The 11823-nt window shown below is 37.5% G+C and overlaps 1 protein-coding gene across 1 annotated transcript in view; it reads right to left on the bottom strand.

Moving 5' to 3' along the window:
• Positions 1-705: 705 nt before the first annotated feature.
• LOC133517902 (uncharacterized) overlaps positions 706-11823 on the bottom strand; it is an 89317-nt gene continuing 78199 nt past the window's right edge. The window contains exon 3 of the mRNA XM_061851376.1: positions 706-1327. The gene's annotated coding sequence lies outside the window, so the exon portion shown is untranslated. The remainder of the gene's footprint in view (positions 1328-11823) is intronic.

Here is an 11823-nt window from a genome sequence, read left to right as displayed (position 1 = left end):
CATAAGTACAGACCTATATATGTAGAGTGTTTTTTTTAGTGGAATAATATGGGGAAATCCAAAACGATTGAAGAGAGAGGAAAATTGTTTTTGGAACCATTCGTTTTTTATTTGTGAAAACAATTTTGGATTAGTCAATTTTTTTATTAAACTTTTCCTTTGTACAACAAACTATTCATGTAAATACTACTATGTTTAATCTAAGAATCGCAGTGACCTTGAAAGTCATATTCTAATGTTTTGCAAAACAAACATATAAGTAATATCGATCAACACCTAATTCAAAATTACCAATGACCAAACTTAAAATTTCTTTGAAACCAACCGCAAAAAATTAACGCATGTGTTTGCAAAAAAATGATAGATTATATTGCTAGCGCCACGTGGTCCGAGGCCGTGTTTGGACACTTCACCCTATTAAGGCGCGCACCCCGCGGCTCGCATTCTTGCCCGAAGCCCTTGGTTTGTCAACTGACACATTAGCCAAGGTGTTTTCCACGATGGTGGTCTTTTTTGCGCGCGCCCACACTGTTAATTGGTGACAATTGTGATCACCAACCGTCCGGGTGAAGAGAGATGTTTCCACACAACAGATGTGTTGATAATTACGTTTTCTTCATGCTGTTGCTGTTTGTTGTAAAATTATTTCGTTCTATATTTTAAAGTGGTATTTAAGGGTTTGAAACCTTTAGTTATGGATATTGGTATTTAAATTTCAATTACCACGGAAGGTCTATTTTACATAATTAACATTTTTGTTTCATCCAAATGCAAGTCAACTTTAAGCATAGGTTAGGATCAGCATTTAAATCTAGTTATTTATCACACTTACACTCAGATAGAAGTTATTCATGATTTTTTTTTTCCAATTAAATATAAAAATGAAAGTCATGGAATAACAAAATGCTACTGTGTGTTATATAATTATATTTTCTAAATTCTTCTCACAAACGAATGATAGGTATACTCATATCTAAAGCTTTCGACCAAATTGCATTCGATCTATATCAGGTGATCGTAAATTGACTTGGGTATTTTTACCACTGCAACCTGCATATGTATTTATGTAAGTGCCATTGAGTGAACCACAAGTACCTTCGTATTATAAGGCCTCATGCACGCTGCAGTTTTTCTATAAGCACTTACAATCTATTCTCGTCTCATCAAGGGTTATGGACTCGGCGGCTTCAGACATTAAGATAATGTCCAGGAGCTGGTGGCTAAGAGATGTGGCGCCAGTCACCCGACACCGGGCCTGTCGGCGTTTTACAACACTAAGTGTTATAGTTACGGGGATGCTCGTGTTAATCTCGAGAGATTACGGGGTCTGAAACACAAAACGCTCTCTGAAAACTCGAATTACAGAGTGAACTAAAACAACCGCCTCGTATTGAAGAGTTGCATTCAAGTTCAAATAGATAGGTAAAAAATAAGACGCACTTCGACATTACTTAATCAGTTTGTCACATTACTGACATTGTGAAATTTCAGCGATATCGCAATATTCGAATGTTCACTCGAATGAAAATTAAAAATAGTCTCCGTTTCAGCTTGGGCAAAAATGCGGTTTTAAGTTACGCTCGCGAGGTCTACAGCTCACAGAGCCACTAGTTTTATGTACTCTAATTACACTATTTTGATGAATTTATAGTGACGTAATACGGCCGTTATGTGCTTTTACTAAAACTTATGGTTCATGAGCCCGTGATGTTTTTGTTGTTTTGTTTTTTGTTGGACAAATTTAAAGAATCAAAGTATTTAATCGTTAATGCCAATTAATAGAACAGCCTAATAGATACCTAGATTAGCTTTTACACATCATACATTTAGGACTTTAGGTATTATATATACAGGGTTCTTTTTGAATGCGGTAATGTAATACCTTTACCAAGTAAATCGATCATGCTGATTTGCAAATATCGTCATTCACGAGCTAGAAAATATAAGTTAATGCCTGATGCGAAAAACCGTCTTATAATATAACCGGTAGTATGTAGTTGATCATGTGAGATGGAAAACAGGGCAGCGATGAACTCGGCCCGATTATGTTTGATCGCGATTTAAGCACCCTGTACTACCTACCCGTAGCGGCTCTTTGTAACCGCCGCTCTCACACTACCGTCGGCAAAATAATTTATTTAACTTTGTTTGTGTACATCTAACATATATCATCATCATCATTTAAGAGCATGGCTCTTGTCAGTGGAGTAGACGCCAGTATAACATATATAATATATATCTATGATTTACCCCTTATTTAATCAATAACCAGAACTTCAACATTAAGAGGTAAATTACCAAAGAAAGCTATTTTTAATTACTTGTACTAGCATCTACAAAAATAATGGCAAGTGTTTTTCAAAATGTAACTAAATTCACATATAAGTAGATAGCGCTATAGGTAGGTAAAGCTGCAATTTTTAAAATGATGTCTAGACGCAACTATGCATCATTCTAAACTGCGGTCTTAATACCTAACATTTTTTTCTAATGCTCTGAAAATGGCTTAGGTATTGTTTATCTATAAAGCGGGTTGAAAGGGATACGTTTGGATCTAGGAAGTTTGCATTTATTTAGTAGTAATGAAAATTCGGTTCCAAATGGATTTGTTGTGTATTTTCATTCTAATATTTAACTCCCGATTCCATAAATAACTATTATTATGCCTGTGCCTTTCATCCCTTGGTTAAAAAATTATTACTAGTGGTTCTGTGAGCGAAAGATCTCGCGATCCGGGTTCGCCGTTTATTTGTTTATTTCCAAACATTGAATAAAAAAAAATCTATATATTCTTAATAATCGAACCTGCGCACCATCACTCACGAAAATCGGATTGAAAAATGCAACTTGTAGACGAGAATATCCGTACATACCGTTTTCGTTCATACCTTTTCGTTGAGATGTAAGGATACCAAGCAAAGCTTAAACCAACAGTCGCAAAGAAATAGAGCCCAGAACAGTCCAGCTCCACAATTGCGATATAAGGTTGTCTCGACGTTGTTTCTGACCCTATACTGCAATCTGGTTGAAGTCTGCTCCCGAGCTGAGAAGTTTTTGCAAATTCGGCGGCGATCGGTCTCGCCTATTATAGCGAGCCTTAAGCTGTAACGATATCATTTTATTGCCAAGAAATGAATGTTGCAACATGGAACCAAGACTTAATATGAAAAAATAAATGACATTCATGAGTTTTGAATAGAAGTGGTTAACATATACCTACATACGTATTCCAAAAACATGTCGTTATAATACATACTCATTAGGACTGCTCAAGGTATATAGGTACTCAAGAGTATGAAAAACATTTTTTTTTTTGGCTATAGAATGATATGATCTGATATTGAGTCCACAACTTTGCAGTAGGTATGTATTAAGGTGCATTGCAAATATTACGATATGGGTATGAAAGTAGGAAAATTTTGTTTTTTCGACTATAGAATTATTAAATATTCAGACTTATAGAGGTTAAAAGGCAACATACCAAACGAAATATATACCTCGGGTGAGTGATGAAAGTAGCGACAATTATTAATGATCTTATAAGTGCTTTACATTGAAATTGAGTTACAAAAAAAATTTGGACTCACACGTGTTTTGCTTACTTACGAAATCACACTGGACTGTCGCCTTTTCGCATAAAGCCGTTTTTATTCCCAATCGAAGCTACCTAATTACCTCGCCGACCGGGGTTGGTGTTGATGAAACAACGTTTTTGTGCGCAGATTCGCGGTAGTGGTGTTATAGCGCATAAACGGTACGCCCATTAATGACGCTAAATATATTGCTCTCGGGAACCCGCTCCGAACAGCGCATGAGCCCGACTTAATTGTTTTAAACGTTCAAGGAGTCAATTACTAGGACGTGAACACGGCGACACCTTCTGTCGAGCTTGCCGTGCGGGAAGCAATTAGCTAAGTACGTGTACTTGCTTAGAAAGCGTAACTTTCATTCCGTCGTAAGTTCATGTGATTTTCCTTTTCTTTAGGTATCCATGACACAACACTTGTTTACTGCTATATGCTATGTTTTGTTTATTGTTGTCTGCTGCCTTATAGATTAGTGATAGATATGACGTTCAACTAAAAAATATTTTAACTAAAAATACTCCAAAATAACACGAATCACTTGTCTGACCCGAATCATAAATGAGTCAAATGACCCGTTTTCATTGTTATTGAGTAGGTATGTGTGGACTGCTCGCAATTGAGGATGCTGAAATCGCCCTGTGGAAAAAAATACATCTCTGAACTGAGAAAAATTTGGGGGTCTAAGTAATATATTGTGCAGTACTTACGACTTACAAGTTTTCAATAATAGCGCCTTAGGCAAACGAGCACCACAACAAATCCGGAAAATCGGAAAGCCCTCAGGACCGGGCGTGCAAAATTTGAGCCATACAGTTACCACTGCGTGGGCCGCCTAATGGCCATTTGCTCTCATTGATTAAAGCAGACGAGCAATAAAACGCGTCAGTGCTCGTAAACTGGCACTCGAAGCAGCGCTACCGGCGCCCGCGCTTCAAAGAGACGCCGACAAAGAGGCCGCGCGCTCCCAGCCCTGTCAACACAGTCACGGGCCGTTCTAAACGTTTCCCTCGGGCTGAAATTACGAGCGATGAGCGTTACAGTCGAATCGATAGCATTTGCATACAAATTTTTGAAAAGGTTTTTTTTTGCGAACAGTGTGTTACATATAAGTTATATGTATACATTACATCCTGCCGGAGCGAGCCTTTTCTAGAACGGTTACAAGCACCTCGTCTGCCCGGGTTTATCTCAAAAGAATGATTCTTTTCTGAGATAAACAAAATCGAATTTTTGGCCCGATTCGAACTTTAAAATAGGTACCTAACCAACGACAAACATTTAGAATAGTGTAGAAAAAAGTTTATTGCAAAACCATCTACAAACAACACCACATTATTTAAAAAAAAGAAAGAAGATCTAATACACTATGTAAACAGTTATAACTACTTGTAACCTACACTAACATGCAATAGTTACAGTGATGATGCTGCAATAGAGGCTACAAATGGACACCACTCAGCATATGCTCTAACATATATATGCTTGAGCGCTGGTCTTCCGTGGAGCCCAGGGCAAGAAGATAGCTCAGAACAGTAAAGGCAGTATCAGACAGTGATTTAGCAAGTAATATTTAACACAAGTTAGTAAATAATGCATGGAAAATTTTCAAAGCGGAAGTGAGTAGGTTGGGAATATCTAAAAATATATAAAAATATAAACAGGTAAAGATACGAAATGGATTAGATGTTAGTGTCAAAAGCGATGTTTTTGTTTGAAGAAACGTAACTTTTCATATCGTATCTAGGTACCTACTCCAAAATAAATGTAGGTACAGTACAGACCGCGCACATTTAACATTAAGAAGCTTGTCTATGCAACCTCATTTGTCCATCAAAAGATCTAGATTATAAGAAGCGAGCGCGCCAAAGAATTAGATATGTATATATTCGCTCGAAAGGCCCTCCTCCTTCATTACTCAAAAAAGTAAATGATTACAACTTGTAGAAACCATCGACAATATTAAAACCAAAGAAGTGCATCCCAGATAAAATATTGTTAGTGTGCGCGGCACACGCGCCACGAGTACCACGCCGGATAATCCGGCTGGAGTGTGCCCAAAAACTGCGGCGTCTCAAGATGGCAATTTTAATTAGGCGTATTAGCACTGAGCCCCTTATTAATAGGTCGATTACTTGCGGGCGGCTAGCTGCAGCGCAGGACGCGCCGAGCCTGCAGACTAGCCGGGTCTCACGAGATTACCCGAGATGCTAACGCAATCCAAACTTAGCTGCGGAAATAACAACGCAATGTACTAAATATATAAAATAAAAATAAACATTTATTTCAGACTAAAGGTCCATACATGGTTAATTTAATAATGCCGCTTCTTCATATTTATCATAAAATTAGATATAAACCCTCTCTTTTGTGTTAGCAATAATTAGGGGCTTTGTATACTTATTGATCGACACTAAGTAGATACTTATTGTTTGTGAATCTGCATGTACATATTTGCACGTACATGTACATATTTGACGAACATGTTTGCATTTGTATAGTATACATAGGTAAAAAGTACGAAATAAAATGTACCTTCTTCCTATATTTACTCCAACTATGGCTACCTACTTAAAACGTTTCATAAGCTGCTTTGCAAATGATATTTACCATCAGGCAGAAAGTGAGCGGCCGATAGCACCGACACTTCGCAGATTTATGGCGCAGCAGATATCGCAGATATTTCCAGACAAATTGATATTTTCAGCTCGCTCCATCATGTGGCTATGAACTCCCAACACTCTCAAGTAGGTACTTTATGCTCGATGGAACAGCAATTGGTTTACACTGTTCCAGTGCCAATACAGTGAGTTCGTTTCAGAGATATTAATCATGAATCACACAGTCATAAATATTATGTTTCACAAACAACCCACGAATAAACGCTAAGATGAGTGGATTGATAAACTTAAATACAAGCAGTGCTGTAACTTGTGAAAGAGCGCTGGTAGCCTAGCGGTAACAGCGTGCGATTTTCATTTCGGAGGTTCAAACCCAGGCTCGTAACAATGAGTTTTTCTGAATTCATGTACAGTCGGACTCTAACGCCTTGAAAATAGAGGCGTGTTCATATATTTGTGAGTACCTTGGCCGCTTCGATATATCTGATGGTGACTGTACGTTATAGGTAGGTATAGCCTGTCCGATTTCTAAGATCAAGTTCGCCATACATTTACTATGGCGTACTTAATCTTAGAAAAACGGATATACTTATTTGATATTTACCGGTCGCTTTTCGGTGAAAAACTGACTCTTCCGGTTTGAAAGGTCAGATGGTAGTCGCTTTCTTAAAAACTAGTACCTACGCCAATTCTTAGGATTAGGTGCCAACCGGACCGTAGTCTCCCATGAGCAGTGCATGGTTAGGACAAACTCAAAGAAGATGAAAATTACTAGCACTCTAACTTTTTATTTAATATTAAATAAAATACCTACCTACTAAATAAATATTTGGAAACTATCTTACACAAATCGACCTACCCCTAAACTAAGCAAAGCTTGTACTGTGGGTACTGAAATACTGCTCGATTTACAAATATCTACCACGTTTGGCGCTTTCAGCCGACTTCCCTATACTCATTCAATAATAGCCGCATCAGATGTGAATATTTTTCAAGTGGTCATGAGAGCCGCACGCGCCGGCTGACTCAGCGAGGTAAGTGCTGCCCGCAATTAAGATTGTACGATGAAGACACATGCTGAAGTATTTTCTAATTACGTACACCATCAATCACGGCTCAGCCAGACCAGGCCAGAACACCGCCAATCAAGTAATTGCATCGCGTGCATTGGCTTTTCGGTCCTCGATAATAATAGGCATTTTATTGCCCCTAATGGAGTCTCTAGGGCCGCCCGGCTAAATGATCAGCATTTGGTATCCGTCGCTACTTTTAATTTAGACTAATATTCGTATGCAGTAAACACTCGTGAGTGACGAAGCTCCCTAACCATGTTTTTCTAATCAATTAAGGCATCGATTGTTTCGGTATTGCAAGTTAATGGAAATTTGATATTGTTGAGTGACTATCATGTTGATTGATTTTAAAATGTAACACGCAACTGTTTGTAGCCTCGTGTGACGGCACATCGGTTGTTTCTAATTTATAATCGGCTTGTAGCAGCGGCATTTTTGTATGTCAGCTAGATACTTTGACAGGGTAAGGGCATAACGAAACAGATTTCAATTTGTGGCATGCCGGCAGCGAGCGGGCGCGTCTGACAATAGAGGTGATGGTGCTCGGACAGGTGGGTGACGGCCGCCCGCGCTGCTCTCATAATCCTGTCTCTCACCGAGCATTCGCCTTACATAAACCACTATAGCTTTGATCATAAGATCTGTAACAACATTGTATCGCAAATCATTCTTAAACTGGTTAGCTTGAGCCCAGTGTTCGGAAAGGTCGACGGAAACAACAGTTTTGATCTCGGCAGACACCCAGGCGAGTCGAGACCGCGTTGTGTGTGATCGATCGATATTTCCACTTTCATATTCCAACATCATTCCTACACATCGGCTATAGGCTGATGGAATTAAAGATATCGTAATTAACCCGTATTCTCTCCAGCGTAATACACCGTGTAATGTAACTGCTGACCTTGTTTACCAAATAGCGAACAATGCCTACGTTTTGCAATGCAAACTAAAGCTCATCAATCATCATTCATCAGAGGCCTGAGATTACTCAGATCTCGACCTATTACACAAGTCACTTTCAGTAATAAACTGCTTATAAATGTTTATAAATCACTATTAATTTGAGTAGAATGGTCTGTAGAGCTATTTGTGTTGTCTTTTATTAGTGCACCTTACTTGACTTTCTTTTACGGTCTCACTCAATAATACAAATGAAATCAAACCTATGCGAGCATTAAAAAAATTATAGAAAAATTTATAGAATGAGTAGGGTCTCTCTAGACCTCCAAAATACGGAAAAGAAGATGGATGGTTAGTGCGCGTGAGTTCAACAATCGTGAACCAATTGTTAGAAGTCAGATCACCTATCACCGAACTGGGTAGCGTGCAACGGTTAGTTCATTTCTTTGCCAAAATTAAGTATTTTTTTTTCTTAAATCTTAAAAATAACGGTTTTTTAGCAAGACTTACCTTATCAAGAAAGTTACCTACATACACAAAGGGGAAACTACTTTTGGCGAGAAAATATTTCCATGCTGGAGTAGGTATGCGTTTTGATTTTTTTATTAAACTTGCTAGATCTGATCTGATATTGTTCCATTTTGAATATAATGTATATTATATATAAGGTTACTTTAAAAAAATACTTATCTGTATCTTTTGTAAGTGGTTACAATTCCATTTTTATAATTTCAAAGTGATTACTTAAAACAAAAATCAAACAATAATAAATGAGGTAATTTGGTTTGTTCCGTATTCGCGTAGTATTTTATCTTTATCTTGTCATTTAAATATTTTCAGACCATCACATGCCCGAACCTTAAAATTAAACCGAACGATCAGTCCGTTGTTATCTGTAGTGATAGAACGTCGGTAAATCACGATCATCGATGATCGGCCGATGCGATGTCAGATTAGATCGCGACATATAAGCTGATCATTCGTAAACCTTATTGCAACGAGTTAAGGTGTAAGAGTAGTGAGTTGACTGTGTTGCACTTTGTACCGGCAAGCGTCCGCCACCATGACTGGCGCTGAAAGATGGCATAACATTGCTGTTCAGTTAGTTAGCGGGGCAATTTATCAGGAGCCATTGTTTTCTATCGTTGTTGATCCCTTGACCATGACTGAGCATTACTTGGGAATTCCATAGGTAGGAAAGATAGTCGATTAATGATAAAATTTTACCGTGTAGAAGGTACTATTTTGATAAGCCCTAATTACTACTGATAGATACTACCATAGATAAATAAGTGAGCTTAAGAGTGCTCACTCTAAACATAGATAAAAACCTATTTATAGAACTAATAAGTTTTTAGCGAGATTAGCGAAAACTTATTTGTAATAGCATTTAAGATTCATAAGTAAATATTAACTTTTAACCGAGTTTTATACTTATTAATCATATGTTTTACCAGACCTTCCATACAACTGATTATTTATTAAGTAAGGAAGCTGATGTATGGAGTGTGAGCACTCTATGTAAGATTACTTATTTCTCTATAAATGTACCAATAGGTATATCGTAAACTTGAAAAAATAATGATTCTTTTCCTAACAGCTGTACCTATGCAGAAACCGTCGTCCAACCCTGCATAGACTTTGAAGTAACGAAGTGTGGAAGTACCACTATGAACTTTAAAGGAATTTGAGGGTCAGTTCATTGCAGTCTCTTATCGTCATAGAATTCTGAGCGTACTGAGGGATTCAAGTGTTAACACCCAAGGCGGAAATAATTATTCTACCATGTGAATGTAACACATACTGCTTTTCACATCACCTATGAAGAAATTATTATGTTCCAAAGTAAAGGCCAAAATGGGGAGTTCGTACTATTCTTGCACAGGAAAGTAAAGGTGCGTTTTATACTTAAAAAAATCTATACAAAAAAAAACATAAATAAAATTGTTTCCTAGAACACAAAATTGTCACTTTGGTCCTTCTAGCAGGGAAGAAACTTTTCATCCCTGCTACTTTGATCCCTCCAGGGAAGAAAGAGCCCTTTTCCGAATGAGTGATGTGAAAAAATAATTGCTTTATCTTGAACCAATAACCGTACAACGCGCTAACTGAATAAAGCAATTCAGCCCACCTACTTAGTCTATTTTTCCCCTAGCACGGGACTTCACTAACAAACATCCTCGGGGCTAAATGAGGGATTACCGGGGCCGGTGCCGAAGCCGCAATTACTAGCAGCTTTGCGTTCCAATACTGAGACCCTACCCTGGGCTCACGTTACTGACGCTTAACACGTGCGAGAGTCGCGGGTTTAACAAACCTGTATAAAAGTGCCCTCCGATTACCCTGATCCTATTGTAAATACATTGCATTTTTTTTTTCATTTTGATTGCTCTGAGTGTGTCGATCTATGCATATCATAACTACGTAGGTACCTACTTAAAATATATGTTTACGTATATCCACTTAATTTGATTTAAAATACACGGTGTTTTTTTTAAGTCCTTTAATTTCAAGGGCGCATTCCTGAGCTTTTAAGTTACTTTCTCAAATAAACTGGTATTCTAATTAACTCCGAAGATCATCAGACAAAGATCATCAACGATTTATTTTCATCTGATTAAGCCTCTTCGAGCATGTACACTTGCCTTAGGGCCTGTTTTCATATTGATTAATATGAAATCATAGTGTTTAGTATGAGTTTTTGCATTAGCAACTAAATGCAAGTCCTATCTCGGACGATCGATATTCAAAATGTCATTGATATGTCATAGTATTGAATTGCTTAGTGCATTTAAATTACGTGTTACAATGAATAACTTTTTACGAAAAAAAAAACATACTTAAATGAAAAAAATCTATGCCATTTCGTTTCCTTAAATGTCGCTATGACTCGATGTTAGCGGAGTTAAAAAAAAACACCGTGCCAAATTTTCAGGTATTATATACTTTTCTATATATTTGATTGATATGAGTCATAAATGTCATAATGAATGAAATTTGGTTATTAAAATTTAATACCTACTAAAATCTGTCAAAACGTGAGTTTAGAATCTCGAGGTCACGTTCCACTAAATACGACTCTCCGGTGTCACGCAACCATTGAGAATACTCGATCTGCTACTACCAAGCGCAAGGGTCATTCGAGCCACATCCTTAATCTAAGCTTAGATGATACGTGACTTCGTTTCAAAAGGATCTAAATCATTATGTCATAACTTAAATTGGTCAGCATTAGTTGCTTGCTTGAATTTTGTAATTTCAGTAAAGTCCCTTTTTAACCGACTTCATAAAGGGGACCTCATTTTGTTCTGTAGTAACAAATTCATCGGGACATTTGTTTTTTTGCTCCCCGGTCAGAAACCGAGTCTGATGATGGGGTCATGAAGAAATCGTGAGTCTCTTCATATATTATTGGCACACATATAGTAAATTGTTATTGTGTATTAAGTACCTAACATATGGTCTTGTATCTGGAAAACAGTTCTACACTACTGCTGAATATGACAAAATTGAAACACTGACTAATTTAACTCGTTTTCTGAAATGTTCTTAAAGATTATTTCATATTAACATACAGGGTCAATCACAAAAAGATGGCATTCGGATGATCCCTTTTCCACTCAGTATTTAAATGGCCCATCGAGT

This window comes from Cydia pomonella, chromosome 5 (assembly GCF_033807575.1).
Source record: "Cydia pomonella isolate Wapato2018A chromosome 5, ilCydPomo1, whole genome shotgun sequence".
NCBI classification, from domain to species: Eukaryota; Metazoa; Arthropoda; class Insecta; order Lepidoptera; family Tortricidae; genus Cydia; species Cydia pomonella.
Note: the sequence above shows the minus strand (reverse complement) of the source record. Positions and strands in the feature narration are given on the sequence as shown.